At 38.0% G+C, this 17,453-nt stretch overlaps 1 pseudogene; it reads right to left on the bottom strand.

Annotated features, from left to right (window-relative positions):
- Positions 1 to 437: 437 nt before the first annotated feature.
- Positions 438 to 17,453, bottom strand: part of LOC100728572 (protein kinase C-binding protein NELL1-like) — a 609,835-nt pseudogene continuing 592,819 nt past the window's right edge.

The following is a 17,453-nucleotide window of genomic DNA, read 5'->3' as shown; positions in this document are numbered from 1 at the left end:
CATAAAATTTTACTAGTACTAATTGTCTTATGTTTTCAGGTCCAAGAATGATAACATTCTTAATAAAGCAATATTAGAATACATTCCCAAACATGCAAATAATCCCACTGCTAGAGTTATTTACTGCACTTTTTTGGAAGGAGCATGTGCCCCTAATTAGGTTCTGTTGATGCAGCAGATTATTATAACTCTAATAGGCCCCAATGATGCTACTCAACTAATGGTAAGTGGCTCAGGTCAGTTCATCAGGCCTTGTCTCTAATTAGCACTACAAATTAAGGGTGTAAACTGTAGCAGAGAAACAACTTGACTTTTCTAAATTAGATGCATTGAAGGAAGGGCAAATAGAGCTCTATCTTCAGGGGGAGGAAGACTATTATGGGACAACCAAAAGGTGTCCCTGTGAGAGAGTCACATTCACCATCGCTCACCATGTATCACAGAAACCTGTCCCTGCCTAGAAAAGGAGCCTCCGCTCTTCCCACGTCATCCTCCCCACCCTGAAAACACCAGGCCGGATTACCTTTCTCACAGTGGCTTCCTGTGAATCCAGACGGACAGGCACACGTGTTAGGAGCCACGCATGTTCCACCATATCTGCAGCCCTCTTCACAGAATGCTGTTGGGAAAGAATGGCTCTGCTTAGATAAAAAGCAGTCAGGAAATCCACGGGAAACGCATGAGCGCTGGACCTCTCTTTGTGGCATCAGGGAACACACACATCTGTACTGGGCAAAATAAGATTTTCCAAACATAGAGGAAATCAGTTTTATAGTACTCATTTCACTTTTTATATGAAATCAACTGAAATCATGGATGAAGTGTTTCGCACTGGTTTGGCTGTGCTAAATGCTGGCTGGCATGAGCAGCTACTGCTGCTGCTATTCTTATTGATAATTCCGAAATCAAATAAGAGAAACCAAGAAACTAGGAAGGGTAAGATCTGGGTAAAGGCAAAGCCTTTTCCAGTGCTTATGATTTATATCATACTGTTTTTCACCAACTGTCTTGTATGACATTTTTTGCTTATAAGTAGGAGTTTTTGGTATTTGATAAATTTTGTAACATAATGATTTAACTCCTTATTTTTAGCTAATTAATTTATTTCCAATATTTTGGTGATAAAACCAATTAACTGTTTTTATAGTTACAGTGCTTAGTTTACCCCTAAATGATTCCTCTGGTGAAAAGGCCTCAGTGCAGCAATGCTGCTGAGGAGGAGGAGGACTCTGCCACTTCATACAGCTTTCAGTTATCCAGCTCCATCCCAGGGCTACCCTGCTGACCTGTGCAGATCTGCTGACCTGCAGATCATGTTAGTTCCCCCTGTATGCAGCACTCACAACAGGACAGCGTAGCAGCCCACCCCTCTCCACTGCAGCATTAAATACAATCCTCCATTCACACAGAACTGGTTACCATCTACCAGCTCATCCACTGGACTGAGCAGCCCACAAGGACAAGTGGCAAAATTGCGTTTGCTCACCACTCAGTCCTAGTCTCAGTATCTGACTACATAGCAAATCCTCAAAAAATATTGTTTGAATTGCTTCATAGCTATTCTGCAGAATATTCAGATAAAATGTTTTTATTGTAATAACTCTGAATCACTTCAATACTGTACTGTCTCTTACTGTTAAAAAACCTGTAAGTTAACATACTATAAAATACAATTAAAATAATATCAATAAAGACGATTGGAAGCATTAATCTTGAATTGCTTTTATTAGAGGAGACAAATGTTTTAAATTTTAATTGTAGTTCAGAAATATCACCCATCTGAAAAAAATGCTGTGGTTGCATTCTGCTACTGGCATCATCACATAACTAATATTAATTTAGCTTTAAGGAATTAAATTATTTGTTTATTTGAATACAAGTCCAAGTGCCCAGAACTTGTCTTGACATTGCCATTTCCATTTCCTATCATTTGGATGATTTAGCATCCTTGCTTCAGCAATTAATTATGAACTTCATTGCCCTTCCCAGTAAGCAGTGTACACCATGAAATGCAAACACCACAACCCCAGGACACTTAACCAATGCACAAAAAGATTTACACAGTTTTTACCTTGGTATGCTCGTGACAAAGTGCAAAATACAGAAATATATATGCAAAATCACTTGTCCCAAAAACTACATATTGTGAGCTCTGGGGACTGACATTTCAAATAAGATATTTAAAGTAAAGGTTTGCATAGAAGTCATTAACATAAGAGGACAGGGCTTTTGCAAGTTAAAAATGACAGGGAAATTTTGTAAAATAAATACACAAGCAGCATCAAAAGAGGCCAGAACTTTGGAAATTGAAAACTCAGCTTAATTTTCTTTTTAAAATTTTTATCACTCCATGTTAGTATTGCATAATGAGGGGATATTTTGCAGGCAGTGAGTACACACATTTAACATTTCTTCATTAATTTGTGTCCCCTTTTGACCCTCTCCTTTTCCTCCATCTCTCTTTTGATCCTTTCCTCAGCTCCAGATTCTACCTCTTAGTTTCCCATTCTATCTCCTTTATTTTAGTCAGTTATTTATTATTTATGCATTTATTATTTTATGTATCTTCTCATATTAGCAGAAAACATGAGATATTGAACTTTCTGAATCTGACTAATTTGACTCAACATGATAGTTTTTAGTTTAACATTTTTGACTGTACAAATGAAACAGTATTTCACCTACACCCCACAGACCTGGTCAGGAGACTGGGTGATTCTGCACTGTGGATATATGTTCATGATTTACTGAACCTGTAGTTAGAATTAATAGTAGGAGGTGTCGCATGGAAAGCATGAGACGCTTGTGACATTGTATGACTGTACACACATCATAACCCTACATGAGGATAAAATGAGTTGACATTTGTAAGGAATGTAAAAAGTGTTTGGCACATAGTTGCTGCTACTTAAGTATTGTGTTTATATAAACCCTGTTGACAGCAGCATCATTGTGGCTGCAAACAAACTATCTAAGACCCAAACAATATAAATCCATCCTACACGATGAACAGCTTCATAGGGATGAGTTAAAGGCATTATTGTGATTCATGACTGATTTGCTTTCAAATAACTAAATCAGCCCTAGGTGTAGAGATGTCTGATGGATTTTAGTGTTTCATACCAAAAAAAAAAAAAAAAAAAGGTGAAACAGAAACTATAAAGTCAGGTGGCCTGTCTAAGATCACACAGGTACTAAGCAAAGAATTCTCTGTCTTAAAAATCTTACCACTTTTTCATATGGTACAATACAGTTTTGTCTACAATTTGGTGTTCACATAGAAAGATTTACTCTTTTTTGAATAGTTTCATTCACAGCAGAAATAAATTAAAAATCAAAGAAAAATATACCCAGATTTTATAGATTACATTAAACAGTTGGTGGTATGCAAAAATTCATGAAACTATTAGGATTTGTGTGGGACTTATCCTATTTACAATAAATCTAAATACATATCTAATTTAATGGAATTTAATTGACATAAGCAAAGATTTCATTGCCTACTTGAGTATTAGATAGTGTGAAAAAATAATTTTAAACCCACAAAAAACAAATAATGAAGTACTATGCCATCCATAACTTAAAAACTCTTTGGGGAATGAAGATCAAAACAAGTTTTCTTTGAACATCTCATAAAATATCAAATTAAACTGTTGTATCTTGCTCTGAAGTTGGTAGCTGGATTCTTTCTACTGGATAGGGTATGTTCAACCAACAATGTACTCAGCATGTGAAAACAAAGGACTCTGATATTCAGGGCACATACAATGTGAGTAGTATTACTTGTTGATGCCAAAGGTACAGAAAAAGGCTAGGTCACCACTACATTCTCTTGCAAGTTTGTAAGTAAGAGGGCTATTAAAAACCATGATCCAAATGCTTACTCTCAATTTACTGATTGTGTAACCTACAGCAACTCATTTCACCTTGCTTTGCCTCCATTTTCTCTCCAGTAGAGAAATGATTAATATTGATAGCATTAATGCTGTGAAAGTTAAATTACAATCATCAACATTAACCACAAAATACAGTGCAAAGCAATTGTAATGTTCTTAATAACTGGAGACAATTGTCGTTTTTGTTATCACCAGGAATATTCTTTTCAAGACACCAATACTGGGATAGTTAAACTGCATTTTCAACTTGACAGGCTTGAGAGCGACTAAAGAAAGAAACATAGTTTGTGTATATTTTTGTGGGACATGGCCCCTTCCTCCCTGGCATAGTTTCTATTTTCTGTTTCTTCAGTAACATAAAATGTTTTGTTTTTTTTTTTTTTTTTTTTTTTTTGCTCTAACATACCCTTCTGTCAGGATATTTCTGTTATGCAGACAACTGATCGTAGGCTGAAATGGATACCATGAACCAAATTAAACTTCTCCTCATTTAAGGTGTGGTGGTGAATTTTGAACCCCAATGATGGGGAAAGCTGACCAATCTAGAATACTGGTGGTGGAATCACTGCTGATCATTCAGCAGTGATTTGAAAGTGGTTTATGGAAGGAGTTTGCCAAAGTTTATAGATCCCAGATAGGGGTGCCCCGGAATATTCTAAGCAGAGCTGAGTGGGGAATTATCGTCAGTGCTCAAAATTCTATAATATTGGTAAGAATGTCAACAGTGAAAGGCCAAATTGATGAAGTTTGACTTAGGAATGACTATATAGGAAATTAGCTTAGAGGGAAACCATGTCAAAGTCTGGCAGAAAATTTGGTATTTTTCTCATGTCCTGAGATGCTGCAGGTGATCTGTTTCAGAGAAGTGGTCTAGTTGATCTGGTGGAGGAATTCAAAGGCATGTCAATGTTCAATCTACACCTGCTTTTAGAAAGGTATAAAATGGTGATCAAGAACAAAAACGTGTTTTAAAGTATAAATAGTCATAAATATTAAGTTTTGGCCTTAAGAAAACCACATGTAAATTTGATGTGGTTGCTATAGAGATTCACACTGCTAATAAGACCACAAATTTTTGAACCAGGAAAAGGATGCCTTGATGGCATCTGAAGCATCAATTTTAAAAATCAACTAATTCCAGATTCGAGGATCAAAAAAGAGTAAACACTTTATCTGAGAAGACAGCCCTTAAGAACCCTGTTCAAGAAGGATCAGCGAGAACCTTTGCATAATTAATTTAATCATGCTCTGCAATAGACAGACTCAGTGGTCTTGACAGCAATGATCTAAGGGAACCTAGCTACTATTTGAGCTCTCACAGATATTGGTATATCCTCCATAATGCTGACTTTTCAACATGCATAATACAAAAGTTGTAGGACCACAAAGGCTTCCACCCAGATTTTAAAGGAAGAACTGGAAAACCAGGCAAAGGGAATCTGAAACAGGATGTGGGCATAAATCCAAAGGTGAAGTTGTGACCTTGAAGCTTCAAAGAACAGTAAGTTCTTTAGGTTGGAATCTGTAAAATCATTACCAATGAGGATGCCAAGTCCTCTGGGACTCATATGTCACCACCACGCATTCAGATCTTAGACAAGGAGCAATAGATTTAAAGTTTCCCTGCTGGTTTTCAGTCTTACTTTGGTCCCCTCCTTTTCTATTCTTTTCTTTTAGAATAGTAATATTTACTGTTACCACTGTATTGAAAAAAAGTACTTTACTTTTTGAATTAAGTGTTTACAGCTAGGAGTTTTCCTTGAGTCTCTGAGAAGATTTTGAACTTCTGTTTTGAACGATGCTGGAACTTTTGATAATTTGGAAAAGGTGTTCTTGGGTTTTCAGTTGTAGGCACAACAGTTTTATTGGATTAGGAAAACAGTTTAACTTTTTGTTTATTTGAAGATTAACTATTGTTTAAGGAGGTATCTCTGGGTGTCAAATTGACAAGGTTAAGCTAGACTGTCAACATAGCTGGCTTGACAGCTGTCCAGGAAATCAATAAAGTACACTTCTGCATCTGTCTGGGAGCCATGAAGGCATGACCCTGTTTTTGTATCTAACCCTGATCCATTGCTCACTAGCAGTGTTCCTCTACTTGTCTTCCTAGGCTCTATGAAATGAGGAGCTGCTTTCTGCAATGCCCCACCACCACAATGTTTATACATTGGAGCCAGTGATCATGGATTGGAACTTCTGAAACTATGAGCTAAAGATAAACCTTTTCCTCCTTTAAATTGTGGTTGCCTGGCATTGTGTTCCAGTGACAGGAAAACTGACTAATACAGAAAACATCATTAACCAGTTTCTTTCTACAATTCAAAGATACAGTGTTAAGACAGAAAAGATCACCATGCTGTAGAACATTGTTTAAAATAAAGTTTCATTGTCATTTCTTCCTTGACATGGTAACTTTCACTGTATAAAATGGTTGTCATGAAGCTTCAGATCATAACTATTTTGCAAACTCAGAGAAAACTCAGGCACCACAAGCATGTGACTTAATATGTTGCCTACCTGTCAAGCACTATTTGGAGTCTGAAGCATAGCATAAACACACTGTAAATATAGAATGAGGTTAAAAAATCCAACCTGTAACATTAGTGCTCTTTGTTATTCAGTTACTGCCATGTAGGAGATGCTTGGTTGGATTAACTCTAAAATTCTATAGTATTATTTTTTAGAGGACTCTCACTGTGGAAGGAAATAAAATCACAAAAATTTAAAGCTGAGAAAGATTTAATCCACAGAAATATGTTTTTATTATTCAAACAATCTCAGCATATGAAATGAATGTGTACACAGAGGCAATAAAATGTTAACCAAGTTTTGCAAATAGCCTGAACACTTATGATCTTCTCAAAATTTTATTGGTATGTATTCATCATTTTGAAATGCCCCCAGAAGGAGAGTAAACACCAGGTTCAGGAGGTTTCAGCTGGGAATGCAGATATTAGAAACTGGATAAGAGGTGACGTGTGATTTATTCTAGCATGGAACTTACCTACATTTAATTTATATTCTATGAACTTTGCTATGGCTGAATTTTGATGTGTTAAAAGATATGGCAAAGGAAATTTCAGATCTACTGCCACATGGGTACTGGTGGCTGATTATAAACAAATCTACAATAAAAAATTAAAAGAATAAAGAAGAGGTCAATGATTTTAAAAGTTTGAAGTCTGAACAGAAATGCGTGCCTATCAAGTTGTAACTGAGGAGAATATTGTTGCTGAAAAGATTAGCGTTAAAAGGAACCAAAAGATTTTGCATCAAACTAATAGGAAAAAATGGTTTCAAACCTTCTCATAACTTGGTTAAGACCTTGACTTTTTGAGGCTCAATGGTGAAAAAGAATAAGCTATTATATGAAACTTTGCTTTCTGAAGGGAACTCCATGAAACCATATTCATTCAGGATTGTGTGGAGAAGTTTGTCCTAGAGTTTATCCAGTTGCTCAGAAGCCACTGCAAATATGGTCCAGTGGGTCCTGGCTACTGCTTCTACTCATTGCAGAACTTGGAATCATGATGCTCAAATTTTTCCATGCATGCATAATGGAAGAGTTTTGTGGTAGTGGAGGCTTCGCCCAAAATTTTAGAACAAGGGCTTTGAAACCGAGATACTGTGTCTGTGGTAGGGAAGGATGAATATCTGTGAGTGTGAAGCTAATAAGCAGTGAGGACACCAGGATATTGGAGATACCAGGAAGACAACACGTCTGCTGAGGAGTCATATGCATAGAGAAATGCAGCCCAACAAAAAAGCTGTGTGGGCAATAACCAACAAGGCCAAGAGGCACAGCTGACCCTTTTGAGGTCTCATAACTGTTATCTATGAGCTAGATATGGAGCTATATGGTGATATGTTTGCCTTTTAGGGTTTCAGTCCATTCTATTTCTCTCTACTCATATTTCTGTGTTTTGAAATGGGAAAGTTTATTTTGTGTCATAGAGTATTGCAAGTATTTAACTTTCTTTTTTTTAACATTTTCATAGTTACAGCTAATGGTTTGCCTAGAGTTTCTAAGGACACATTGGACTTGGAATTTTCAACAATGCTTAAAATGTTAAGATTTTGCTAAACGTGTAGTGAGATGAACTGAGTCATTTAGGGACTGGGGAAGTATGTTATGGTTTAGATCTAAAAATGCCTCATGTTGTGAAATGCTGATTGGTTCACAGAAACACTGTACTCACCAGTGGACTCAGCAGTGGAATAAGCTATTAGAATGTGGGGCTTAGTTGAAAGTGAGCCACTGGGAGTGGGACCTGGAATTCTGTGTTCCTCGCTATGGTACATCCCTCTCTTTCCTTCCTGGCTGCCACGGGGTGAGCAGATTTCCTCCCCTGTGTCCTTCTGCTGTGCGGTTTCTGACTTGGAGCCAACAAACCACAGATGGAGTCTCCTAAAAACTATAGGTTGTGCTCACTTACGTAGAACATATACTAAAAACTAGAGATCAAAATAATCCTCTCCTCCTGTAAGATTTTTATACACAGTAGTTTTTTCCAATGATAGGAAAGCAACTAATGCAGAAATTGGTCCATTCCTAGCTTCACAGGTTAGAACATTATGAGCAACTGTGTTGTTTGTTTTATAGTCACTGGGAAACAATACCTTAAACCTGTACATTAACGGAGGGGAGACTTATTTTGAATCACAGTTTCAGCCCATGGTCAGCTAACTCAATGGCAGAAATAAAACTGAAGAGAAACATGCCGTGCTCTACCTACGGCAGTAAAAAGGGAGAAGTGGAAGTTAGAATGCACCCTTCACACCCACAGTGATCACCACCAACTGGTCTCCATCTCCCAGCAGCTCTCGGTCTATGAACTCATCAATGGAGGAATGCACTGATGTGCACAGCACCCCACAGTCCAATCACTGTCCTCACATCTGAGAGTTTGCATGGACATTTTAGATATAAACCACGACAAGTATAAATTATTTTAAAAAATAACTATCAATTTGTTTACATAAATAAAAGATAGCTATCCTGAATTATAAGGTCAAATACATGCCCTTAAAATTCAAAGGCGGTCCAACATCATTAAAAGTCATTCACATTTAACAAAGCAGGATCCCCACTCTCATTCATTCTTTCTTGGAAGTAAGGTAACCTCTGGCAGTATTAATTTTATCTCCTGGGTGACTCTTTCCCAGACTTGAACTCATGTTCTCCAGCCCAGCTCTGTCATTAATCAAGGTATTATATCCACCTCCACAGCAGCTTTTTTATTTAGTCCTCATATCTTCAAAACACAAGAGTTCTGAAAGGTTCCCTCAAACATTTCTGGTTGTCACACATCTAGAGACCAGGTACTGCAACTGCCCACTTGGTGGGGTGAGACGCGGAACACTGTGGAAACATCTTACAATGCCTAGGAAAGTCCTATGCCGAGAAGAATTATCTGTCCCAAAATGTCCATAAGGATTAATCTGAGAAACTACACCAACTTTATATATGTAGGTTTATCATGTTTCCAGGAACACAATTCTCTTGTTGTAATCCTACTTTACCCCTTTCAATATCCCCTAACAATTTAAAATACAGAGAAACATAAAAGTGAAGATACATTAAGCAAGTCTAATAATATGAAGGTTGCAGACATCCGCATCTCCTGCTGCATCTGTCATCATTCCATTCTCATGCACATTATCCTGCATAATTTAGTGTTTTATTATTTACCTCATTGCAGTTTAAACATATTTGCTTCTGTGTGTATACACCAACAACTTCAGTAGCATTTTCTATTTTCAACAGCTACAACGCTATATCAAATAAGTTTGCTCAAAATCTATTAAATGTGCTATAGCTGACTTATATACATAATTCCATTTCATCTCCAGAGTACTGCTGTGCCTTCATTATACCAAACTTTTTAGATGAGAAATTTGGCTTAAAGAAGTTAATCAAGATCCCAAAGCTCATGATGCCTCCAAGTGACACTGTGGGATTCAAGTCTTAACCATATGACTAAGCCGTCCCCCTCTAAGGCTCCTCTACCTACAGAATAACAGTAATAGGCTAAGTGCTGAGAAGCAGACAGACAATCATCAGGATTATTTCCAACTTCAAGAAGCTCACAGCCCAGCAGTCAAGAGGAGCTCATGTAAAACTAAGCATTATACAATGTGACCAATGCTACCAAAGCAGCATGAACCAAGTGCTGAGAGGACTCCAGAAAGAACATGATTAACTGGGCCCAATGACTGAGTCAAAGCTTTGTAATGAATCTGGCATTTGAATCAGGTCTAGAAGAATGAGTATAAATTGTTGCCAGGTGGAGAAGTGCAGAAAGAGAGACATTTTGGGTCTAGATTTTGTTCTCAGGAAAGGTACAGCATAGAACAAGGAAATGAACAAGTGTTTCTAATTTCCATCTAGGTGAACAACAAAAAAGCAATGTGGAGAGTTAGGTGCCCCGTGAGCTGCCTGTCCCTTTATCTTTCTGTCTTCCATCCAGTCCTTAATCTTGAAAAATGAGAGGGGAATAAAAAAGAACCAATCTAGGGTACATATGTTCCTACTCCCCAAGATGAACGTAAACTTCATGACTGAAAACGTACACTAATAAAATAAAAAAATAAAAAGATACATAGTACTTTATAAAAAAATTTTATAATAATAAAATAGTAAGAAGAAAGTTTTTTTTTTCAAAACAGGCAGGGCCTCCACATTTGATATATATAAGCAGAAACATATATTTACTCTTCTAAGTATAATGCATCACTATTTTCTGTTTGGATCTATTGTTTTGTGCCATGTTTCTATATCCTTTATAAAATGCACTTATTATCCAATGACTTGCTTTCACAATCCACGAAATCTAGCATTTACAAATAAATCCATTCATACATTGTGGTTATCATCCATATCTTTCTAGCTCATAACTTTTTGTGATACAATGAGCCACAGAGATACTCTTATATTAATCCCTAAATCTTCAAATTGAGATGTCGGTCTCAGCTTTAGAAAGACTGATATGTTAAAAATATGCTTTCAAAATATCCTTCATTAGCTATTAGAGAAATGCAAATTGAAACCACACTGAGATTCCATCTCACTCCTGAAAGAATGGCCCAGTTCAAGAAAACCACCAACAACAAATGCTGGAGAGGCTGAGGGGAAAAAGGAACTCTCCTGCACTGTTGGTGGGAGTGTAGACTGGTGCAACCATTGTGGAGGTCAGTCTGGAGATTTCTCAGAAAGCTGGGATTGGAAGCCCCGTTTGACCCAGCTATTCCACTTCTAGGCATATTCCCAGAAGAATTGAAAGCATCATACCACAGTGATATATGTGCACCCATGTTTATAGCAACACAATTTCTAATAGCCAGATCTTGGAAACTACCTAAGTGTCCATCAACTGAGGAATGGATTAAAAAGTTGTGGTATTTTTATACAACTGAGCACTACTCAGCTATAAAGAATGATCACATTGAGACATTTATAAATAAATGGATGCAGGTTGAGACCATACTCATAAGTAAAATAAATCAAACTCACATGTATAAATACAGAATAGTTTCCCTAGTGTAAGAAATGATAAGAATACATAAAAGTACATGGTAATCATGATTCCCAGTCACACTGGTTTGAATCCATATAATGTTTTCACTCATTAATTGGAATAGTTTTAATCTGGGTTGTTTGATTTTATTGTCTGTGATAGTACGAATAGCTATTTTGAAGAAAATAAGACAGCGTAATAGCGAGTGCTGATTTAATACCATCCTATTTTAAAGTCCCATCAATTTGTTCATCTGTTTCCATTGGTTTTAACACGTTGTATCTTATTATATTTTAATATATGTGATAGTATAAACAAAATTTTTTTATAGGCAAAGAGATACTATAGAAATCGATGTTTGGTTTCTGTTAGCTGGTTCTAAATACCCTCCAATACTTTCATTCTCTTGAATGGTTTCACACTGTCTTGATAAATTTGATACTATAGTATACGGAGTTATACTCAAATATTTCAAGGAAAGAGACACTATGGTAACTATTATTACGTCAGGCTATCTGGTGGTGAAACACCATGATGCTTAAATCGTTAAGCTCTGACCTGTGTTGTTCTATTGATATGTCCTCTTTTATCTCAATCTCCCCTTTCTCTTTTCTTTTTTTAAAAATTAATTTATTTCTTCTTATTATTTTTTAGTTAAGGGAAAACTAAATTAAAAATAGCGGGATATATTATAGTAACTTTTTTGTTTTCCTATTAACCTGATTTGAACCCCTTATTGTTCTCCACATCTTGCTCTGACTGATTTTACTATATTCTGTTTTGTTTAATAGTATCAAGTTTGAGGGTGTAGGCAACCACTTCGAAGGCAACAAGGTATTCTATGATGCCCATTATGGTTTGACTATTATCTTCTTTGGAAGTCCTGTAAGGTCTCCAATGTGGGTTTATTAGTCTTGTTCTGTACTGTTTTGTTCAATTCTGTTATACCAGATGATACAGGAAACTCTTTTTAAGATAGCAAGAGGCATAATGGTAACCATTGTTGATCACCTGGTATTCTCTTTTTGCATTATATACTATGCCTATCCTCCTGTTCTAACTGACTCTGTTTTGCCTTGTCTCATTGTGTTTTTTGTTTTGTTTGTTTTGTTTAGTCTTGGGTTTTTTTTTTCTCTTCAAAGAAAAAGTTAAAAGAACTGTGGGAGTAATAAAACCCAAAATGTGTAATTGTTATCCTAAAAAAAAGAGGAAATAAAATGAACTAAAGGATATAACTACATGTATATTTAAGTGTGTAGGATAGAAAACCATATTACTGAGTTTTTGTTGGATCATTGAACAGAACTGCCTGCAATCTCACTGTATTAATGTCCACTTTGTATGCTTTAATTTTGTAATCTGGACAACTGTTTCTGATATGACGATATGTAATCTATTAACTTCTTACTGCATATTTTTCCTGTTGAAATTCTGTATTACTTGTACCCTTTTACTGTTTTGTTTTTCTCTTTAAATAAAAGATAATACTTTCAAGTGCTGTCTGCCATGGATGTGTTCTCAACAGAGCCCAAAGGCCAACAAACTAGAAAGTATTTACTATCCAGGCCTTAACAGAAATTCTCTGTCACAGAGGGTGCATGAAGTAGAGTGGTACAGGTTGAGAGGCAAGATACTGCATCATAGCTTTGTTTGGTGAGTATATATGCTTGTCTAGCCAGAAGGTAACACTGTTAAAGACCACAGTCCTGTGTACCATGACCCTTCCTTCAGTGGGGTGTTAAAAACCAGGCTGCATAGCTGTAAGTGAGCTCCATGAAGCAAAGCTTCCTCTGTCTTGACCATGATGCCCCATCCCTTGCATTTTCCCCAGAGTTCGCCCCTTGAGGCATCAGCAGTGGTGTCACATTCTCCTAGGAGCCCAAATCCTTCTGCAAACACCATACTTGAAGGATTTAGACTGCCTGCTTCTTTGAATCATTTATCAAACTACCCTATCGCAGTCCATGGAAAATAACTGTCTTCTGATAAACCAGCCCCTGCTGCCAAAAGGGCAGGGACTCTGCCTTAGAGACCTTACAATATCATTTGCATAAGGTCAAGAGGAGGTAAAGAGAAGGAAAGGACTAATATGCCTGGAAGTTCAAGGGGGAGGCTACAAAACTTGTGCCTTAGTTGAATTTGGAAAATAATAAACAACCAGCACAGTGGACCAAGTGAGCTCATGTCAGGGAGGAGAAGGCATACGGCTCATGTGGAGAAGCATCAGAAGGGCCTCAGCATGGTAAGCCACACTGGCAGAGAAGCAAGATTAGCAAGCCATGGATTCACTTAGGACAGGGGTGGGTGTTCGTTACAGAAGGATGTGTTTCACCTCTTTTCCTCTCTTTCTGCCAGGTGAATGATACAAGCAGAAAGACCCTCATCAGCTGTGGCCTCTCTTGGACTTTTAAAGTCAGGAATATATGTGAGGAATACGTTTCTGTTCATCAAAATTAATAATTTGTGTGTTTTGTTAGGTAACACAAAAAATATTAAAGAAAGACATTTCTTCTCTGTCCAAAGACCTTATGAAGGATTCAAGACTGATAACAGTCTCTTGTTTTTCCAAAACTCCAATTTCATTCAGAATAAGGGTAAGTAGCTTTCCCCTAGGAAGAGACAGTTAAAGGATTAAATTTGAAAAATATTTCTTATGAGCTTTAAACCTCTGAATGGGAGAAAAAGGGGAGTCCTATGAAAGAAAAAGCAGTGCCATGAGCAAGTGCTAAGCCCTGGGATGCAGGACTATTCTCCGCTCACTGTGTGCTCAATCGCTGACCCCTTCCCACGGGACACAGGCACTGTGTCATTCACACAGTCCTTGGCTTAGTGAGGCAGGAAGAACCTGAGTCTGGAAACAGAGCTCTAACTTCCGGTCTTGAGTCTACCTTTTATTACCTGCATTATTTTTACACATTGCTTAAACTCCATGAGCACCAAATTCCTATCTGTTTAGCCAGGCAGGCAAAAATCTGCTGCCTTATTTACAGGACTAGGTTTAGATGGCAAAGGGCAAAGGAAGCACTTGGCAGAGCATTCATACAAGGAAAAAGCTCAGTAAAGTTCAAATCCTTTTAAACACTTCAGCTCTTTTCCTCTAGGCTGACTAATAATGAAGTATCTTCTCTCCAGGTATTGTCTTTTTTGCAGCCTCTTTCTGCTAATTGGTACACACGCTTCTGCCACATTTGAGCTTTTTGAGAAACAGAATAAACAGCAATGGAAATAATGATGGATTAAGACAACTACAAAAAGCAGACTAGCATAAGATGATGTCCACATCTCAGAAAATTTTGAGCAATTAACTTGGAATTTTCTACCCTGTAAAATTTAGGCAGCAACAGCTTATATCTTGCACCCAAAAACTCGTAAAGCAATGCAAAATTCAGCGCTCTGCATTTACAGGAGCACTGAGAAATGTAAGCCTGAAAGTGTCACCCTAGGAAAGCAGAGGAGGACCAGGCCAGGTACTCAGAAGGCTTTCCATTGCCCTGCCATTTGGAAATGACTCTTCTGTTACCCTGGAGGTCACAGCCTGGAGATATTTGAAAAAATAAATTTGAGAAAACTCTTTCACGTAAAAGCCTTCTGCAATTTTATATAACTGTGTAGATTTAGATGTTCACTCTTGCAGTAAAATATAAGCCTAAGCTGAAAGGATGGCAGCTGGATGATTCTGATGGAGTTCGCGAGGGTGCTTTTCTGTTCCGCACTTCCATCCCGCAACCGCTGAACAATTCCACAGATGTTCGCACTTGTGTTAAAGAGCACTTCATAACAATCTTTAAAGTACTGTGCAGTGCAGCTTCATTTTGTGGAGGGGAAAACTGAGAAGACAGTGGTGAAGTGACTCGCCCGTGAGAAAGTTCCTTGTGAAGCTATCATTGGACTGGAAATACTCCCCAGACTCTGCCACTGCAGCCACACACAGCAGGCGGCTGTGGAGAGGGGCCAGCTTCCCCCAATGGGGCGAACACTGGTGTGAGGATTAAGAGAAGTGGGGAATAAAGGAGAAAAGAGCTAAAATGTCACGGAAGGGGACAAGAAAGAGAGAAAAAAATCATCTTAGCCATTATACCCTCAAGGAACTCTGCCTCTACTCTCGCTTCTTAAATACTTAGTAGGTGCAGAAACTTCTACTATCAGAAAGAAAAAAAAAAAAAAGTTGTCCAGACTGAAGCAGCCAAGCTGCAGATCTCAGGTCTGCTGCTGTCCAGCTCTGCCAGCCTTACACACCACATGGTAACTTGGGAAATAAAAACAATTTCTCTGGCTGTTGCAAGGAATAATGTTACTGCAGTGTTTATTCCTGAGGTAAAAAATGTGTCCATGATCACTGACACCATCTTTATTTCCAGTTATACAGGTCCACACACAGGGGGAGACACATGTGAGAAAATATTCAGATACAGATAACTAGAAGTAAATGAAACTCCATCTCTCAACGGTCAGCAAGCTGTCATTCGTATTTTGTGGGGAATGTATTACTTTATCATTGTGCACTTGAAGGTCTCAACTACGGAATTCAGTATTAGAATTGTTAATGATCATGTTGTAGAACAGAAAAAAAATTCCAAAGATCTTTGGTTCTTATGGCATTCGGAAATATATTTGACCTTTCTCTGCCCACTTTCAAAGGCGACGCCCAGGGTCCTCTTAGGTGAGCTTGTGATTAACCCTTGCCCCTGTGCCGCCCATATTAACCAGGCTTCCAGCCTTCATCGCCATCCTGTTATCTGTCTTTCTAGGTGTTTGGCTATATCTCAGTTCCAAGGGGAACAGTCTTCATTCTTGTGTTGATGTTATTTTTGAAAGGTTTAGGCTCAAATCCCTCGAAATGCGTTTCTAATTTACAGACTGCACAGTGGAAGGAAAAGAGCACAGGAATCAGACAAGAACGGATTTCACCACTAGCTGTGTGACCTTGGGCAAATTACCCACCTTCTCTTAGCCTCCTGTCCCCACTGCATTTGAAATATCATTAATATCCATTTATCAAGCAGACACAAAGGCTAAATGACAAGATAAATATAAAAGTCCATGACATGATATGTCACCTCTCTCTACAGATATATCCTTTTGCATTTTTCACCAGCAGCTAGGTCTGTACTTTTAATCCAACCAGGATCAGTTTCCCACATATGCTGAGCTTATATTGGTATCCATGTGTTGAACCCCCAGGATTCTGGCCATGGATGGGTAAACCATGATGCCCTGGCTGGAGACATGTAGCACCTATGGGTACCCTAAGAATGTTTTCATCATGATCACCTTTCAGTCCAACTGAAGACCTGTTTCCAGCTCAGACTCTCCGCTGGCAGGAAGTTGGCTCATGGAGAGCTGTTTAAAATCCCCCTCTGTACTCTTATACATATGATTTACAAGGGACATGTGACTCAAGCGCTGAGTCATAGGAGAGAGTGACAAAGGGATCATGGAGCACCAAATATACCCGAGTTTTTAGAACATTTAAGAATTGTAGGGTTTTGCTCTGGAGGCAAGGAGTGACCACTGGGAAGTTTTGTGCGAATGAGTGGCATAGTGTCATCTGGATTTTAATGGAAACTCTCTGGCTGCTGTACAGAGAAAAATAAACCCTGTGTGGGATAAACAACCATAAAATCAGATACACAGCTATCACAATAATTCAGACAGGAAGTGGAGGTCACCATGGCTATTGAGATAGAATCAGAGGTATGAACTCTCAATGACATTCCAATAGTCTGTTCCATCAAGACACATGGCCCAGGCAGACTGCACAGGCAAGACAAGATCTCTGTCCTGAGTAGAGAAAGTTGAGTGAGTAGCAGGTCTCTACCTTCTTTCTACACGGAACGAGGACCTGGGAAGTTTTCTCACTTGTGATAATATAAGTTATATTTAAATGTGTTTTTTTCAGGTTGGAAGTTTTTTACCTTATTGGTAAAATGAGTAAACTCTTTGGTCTCTACACTCAGCTGAATGTCCATCCCTAGAACTGGGAAATGTGTTAATACTGACAGTTGCCTCTTGTCTCGGGCCTCCAGTCTATGATAAAGGT

The sequence above is a fragment of the Cavia porcellus genome, unplaced genomic scaffold (assembly GCF_034190915.1).
Source record: "Cavia porcellus strain 051 isolate PalLab524CR breed Dunkin Hartley unplaced genomic scaffold, mCavPor4.1 scaffold_9, whole genome shotgun sequence".
NCBI classification, from domain to species: domain Eukaryota; kingdom Metazoa; phylum Chordata; class Mammalia; order Rodentia; family Caviidae; genus Cavia; species Cavia porcellus.
This window is presented reverse-complemented; position numbering and strand designations above follow the sequence as displayed.